We start from the raw sequence: 5,600 nt of genomic DNA on the forward strand, positions 1-5,600 counted from the left end.
CAAGGGCTTTCATGGTGTACTGTGTACACTCAGGAAGGATAGGAAAGAAGAAGAACAAAAATACAAATGTATTGGAACCTGTTTGGCATTGTGCATCACGTGGGATGCAGCATTCAGGGAGCTGCAGCTGGCAATGGGGATGGAAGCAGTAAGCCAAGAGGAACAAAGGAAAGACATGCAGACCTATGGCAAAAGCAGCACACTAACTACCACCACAAAATGGCCACCAGCCACATGGTCACTCACAGTCACAACAAGCAGGAGGCCTGGAAAACAATGAACTCAAGCAGGCCTATATGGCCAGACAAAGGAGGCATGTTTAACAACACAGCTTTAATGCTACAATGCAAAAACAAAAATACACAGGGCTAAAAAACGTTTGCAAGTTACACGACAACCACACCACACACACACGCATCCAACCAAGGCCTTTATTTAACACACACCAAAAAAGTGAAATACCCCCCAAGAACACATTTTGCAATTCCATCGAATGACATCCATGCCCTAAATGATGTTTAAATTCAACAGACACCACAGAAACAGTTGTTTCATGCACCCATGAGTAGCTCTGGGCCTAATGGTGGGAAAACTCATTGGCAGACTAGGTCACATAGTGAATCATTTCAAATCAATAATATTGCAAATGTATTAGAAAATGTAGCGAACTGTGCTGCATTTTTTGTTGGGTAAAAAAAGAGAGAATTGCATGCAAATCAACAACAAGGCTTGGCCACCACAAATAAAGTTTCCAGGCCTAATGCAGAAGCACACTGGATGCCTTCACAAAATGGCCCCCAGCCACATAGCCAGGCCATCACAACAACAAGAAAGGGAAGATAGACAATGCAGGCCTCTGGGAAAAGCACACTGACTGCCTTCACAAAATGGCCGCCAGCCACATGGCTAGGCCACCACAACAACAAGAAAGGGAAGATAGAAAATGCAGGCCTATGGCAAAAGCACACTGGCTGCCTTCACAAAATGGCTGCCAGCCACATGGCCAGGCCATAACAACAAGAAGCAGTAAGCCAAGAGGAACAAAGGAAAGACATGCAGGCCTATGGCAAGAGCAGCACACTAACTAACTATCACCACAAAATGGCCACCAGCCACATGTTTATTCACAGCCACAACAAGCAGCAGGCCTGAAAACAGTGAACCCAAGCAGGCCTTTATGGTCAGACAAAGGAGGTATGCTAAACAACACAGCTTTAATGCAACAATGCAAAAATGAAAATCCACAGAGCTAAAAAAGGTTTGCATGTTACACAACAACCACACCACACACACACATCCAACAAAGGCATCTATTTAACACACACCAAAAAAGTGAAATACCCTCCAAAAAACACATTTTGCAATTCAATCTAATGCCATCCATGCCCTAAATGATGTTTACATTCAACAGACACCACAGAAACAGTTGTTTCATGCACCCATGAGTAGCTCTGGGTCTACTGGCTATAAGGCTTATTGGCAGACTACTTGGCTAGTGAATTAAATACATTTTGTAAATTGATTGCAAAAGTTGGAGAAAATGTAGTGATCTTTGCAACATGTTTCCTTTATAAAAGAAATCTAGTAGAAAAATGACATACAAAGAAACAACAAACTAGGCCCCTACTGAAACTACAGACACCCACAACAATACATTTTTAAAAAACGATGAAAAGTACAATAAATGTAGGTGCAATGCCCCATTCAAACAAACAACAATTTTCCAACTTCCTTGTGAAATGTCAAATCCAGAAGTCCTTAAATCCAATGATATAGGATGCAGCAGACACAAAGAGTGATCCTTCCAGCTTCAAATCCAAACAAAAAGTGAACAGGAGATGGACAAAGCACTGGGAGGAGCCTGCTGGAACATGAAGTTGGAGACTCTGGGGCACTTTCTTCCTCTTCAAAAAAAAAAAGCACAAAAAGAAAAAGGACTCTAGATTGTCTAGTAGTCTCTTTCCGCTCCCTTAAATCTTTGACTTTTTTGAATACTTGCTCCAATATGGCTGACTTTGAAGGTTTAGCCTTTGATGATGAAACCCTTAGTACCATACTTTCTGACAATCCCAGTATCCTGGATTCCCTACCAGAAATGACGGGACACCGCAAGGACGACTGGGCGACTCTACTTAATCTTAAGAAAACACAATCACGAACAGTAGTCCATGGGTTAATTATGACTGAATATTTGAGAGGCAAGTGTGCCCCGACTGGTCTGATTGTCACTAATACACCGAGACTGTTCCTCACTGACAAACAATTCATGCGAGATTGGTCCCTCATCGCCTGGCGTTGTACCCGTGACTGGTTAATTTTAATCATCAGCACGGCTAAACGCCAGGCAGATGCTATCCTTATTGAAATTCAAATACTAGAGGGACAGATTAAAACCACCATCACATCTGATTTATACAAAAAACATCTAGATGAGGCGAACAAGACCAACAAGGAATATAGAGACAACATTCTGATTAACAAGATAGACAAGTTTAAGAAAGACCTAGCTCGTTTTTCTTGGGAGAAAATCTACCCCTATACGAGTGATACCTATGTGGCCCCACTCTTTAACAACAAAGGTAGGCGCTATGGATCCAACTATTCATCATCTGGGTCTGAGCCTGGATCTAGTGATTCTGGCTCTTCCACCAATGGGTTTCCTCGAGGGCGCGGGAGAGGACAATTCCGTAGAGACAATAAGAGGCGGGGAACACAGGGTTTCTATCCAAGTCAAGGCCAATGGTGGCCACCGGCTCCCTGGGGCTACCAACCATCTCCTTTTCCACCACATTTGCCATCATTCCCGCCACCACAACAATTTTATCCGAACCAGTCTTTTTTAGACCAGGGCCAAGGGCGAACGAGGGGCAAACGGAGAGGTACTCCCACTGTCCATTGGCAACCAGATCCGACATTCCCGAACACTCGGAGCAGGAGGGGCAATCTTCAACAAACCCCCAGTTCAACCAACGAATGAACGAACTTGTAGTCAACCTGAGCTCTAGGATTCTTACAGATAATGAACTAAGTGTTCTCATCAGAGGGTTGGGTTTTGTACCCACTTACCCAGGTGATCCGTTCACCCTGAGATGTGAGTTGGAAAATGTCTTTAGGAAAATCCGACTCCACTTCTTTTTTAAGAATAGAGAGCCAGATGATAACACCTCTCTCAGTGAAGATACCAACAATGCTAACACCGGGCTACGCCCTAAAAGCAACTTTACACCTTTGGCACACCAAGTTCCCTCTCAGGTGTGCACCTTTGAGAAGGCAGTGACCTTTGATGTAATGGTGCTATGTAATACACGGCTCACTAATTTCTGTAATTTTTCCAGAAAGGACAAACTGGCCCTCCAGAATTTAACTAAAGACACGTCCGTTACTATCAAGCCAGCGGACAAAGGGGGCGCTACTGTCCTGCAAGACACTGTCATCTACCGGACGGAGTGCCTCTGGCAACTTATGGACACTAAATCCTATCGGATCTTAGAAATAGATCCCACACGAGGCTTACCCTGGAGATAAAACATCTGGTTGAGGAAGGGGAGGCAGAAGGGTGGATAACGCCGCATGAGGCTCAATTTCTGGTGACTAACAATCCGGTGATGCCCTATTTTTACTGCCTCCCCAAGATTCATAAAAGCCAACGACCACCCCCAGGACGTCCCATCATTTCTGGGATCGGTTCACTCCTAGAGCCCTTATCCAAGTTCGTGGATGTCTTTTTACGGCCAATGGTGTCCGAGATGCCGACTTATCTTAAAGACACTTCAGATGTCTTGCGGATGCTGCCAGATATTGAGTTCAACACCAGTACCGATATTTTGGCAAGTTTTGATGTGGAGTCACTCTACACGTGTATTCCACAACTAGAGACTCTGGATTCCATCAAGAGACTCTTGGAAGCACGTGATTTGAATAGCATGACCCCCGTTTACTTCATTATGGAGTGTGCCAGGATAGCCATGACGGAAAATTTCTTTAGATTCGAAGATCAGATCTTTCTACAAATCTCTGGCACCTCGATGGGGAGTGTTTTTGCGCCCAGCCTCGCCAACCTCTATGTTCATCTGTTTGAACAACATCATGGACTGAACCACAGCAACCCTTTTCGTAAACATCTGGTGCTGTGGAAGAGGTACATAGACGATATACTAGTGATATGGCGAGGCACAAGCCAAGAGATCCAGGCTTTTCATACTTGGCTTAACCAGCAAAATGCCTTTTTGAAATTCACCATCGAGTATAATCAACATCGGTTATCCTTTCTCGATATTTCCATTTTTCCCGTTGGGGACACACTACATTGTGAACTTTTCAAAAAACCAATGTCAAGAAACTCTCTCCTCTCATTTGATAGTTATCACCCTAGGGCCCTCAGAGAGAATCTTCCTGTGGGCTAGTTCCTACGTGTACGGAGGAACTGTTCTACCAGGGATCTCTTTGACAAACATGCTAGAGAATTGGCACTCCAACTTCAGTCGCGTCAGTACCCCAAGCGTCTGGTGCGTCAGGCCTGTAAGAGAGCATCCAATAATAATCGGGATGCGCTGTTGGACAACAGCACTCCTAGGACTCCCAACGATAGGCTTACTTTTGTAACCACCTTTTGTACCCTTTCTAACAGACTACAAAAACTGTACGCAAACACTGGCATATTCTTAATGTGGCATCAGATAACATCTCACCTCCTCTGTTTGCATTTAAAAAGGGTCCTAGCCTACGGAACAGCCTGGTGCACACACGACCATCACAGCCCGTACGTACCGCTAACACCCTGTGGTCATTACCCCGGTACGAGGTCACTATCCCTGTGGCTCTTGCAGCGTTTGTCCTCAGACAACTAAGACCACATCAGTTGACATAGGAACTAGCCGTCCTTGGATACTAAACAGTCACACGAACTGTAATTCTGAGTGTGTGATATACATGATCACATGCCCTTGCTCTCTACACTACATCGGGCACACTACATGCAAAGTGAAGCTCCGCATTAGTGAGCATAAGAGCACTATTCGATGTAGGAAACAGTCTACCTGCCTCACAGATCACTTTTTGGCCAAACAACATAAAGCCGATGATCTGAGGTGGATCATGCTCGAACGACCCCTCATTCCCCAACATGTAACAGACACTTCAAGGTTTCTGTTTTCGAGAGAGCAGAGGTGGATTTTCAAATTGAAAACAGACATGCACGGCCTGAATGACAGCATTCCATGGACCTCCATTTGAACTGTATGATCATCTGATCTTCGGAATTTACCAACACCTTTACACCCCATTAGGGACTCCATTACGAACGAAATATTGTCCATGACAGTAAGGGCTGTTGATCAGCACGAACTTCCATGAAACCGCATTTATGAGGGCCCAATTGCAGGGACATCTGATGCATCAACACTATTCCAACATACTTTACCCAAGATATCGACGGGGTACTGATAGTACCATATACCCACGCTTTTATTGGATAGGGATGTCTAGAATACATGTAACTAAGACATGAAGTGGACTAGGGCTGCCATCTCCTCTTTATACCATCTATGTTTAGAAATTTTATAAACATCTTTGTGCAAGATACACGTGAGCCAGATAAGTGA

Source organism: Triturus cristatus, chromosome 4_1 (genome assembly GCF_964204655.1).
Source record: "Triturus cristatus chromosome 4_1, aTriCri1.1, whole genome shotgun sequence".
Classification (NCBI taxonomy): Eukaryota; Metazoa; Chordata; class Amphibia; order Caudata; family Salamandridae; genus Triturus; species Triturus cristatus.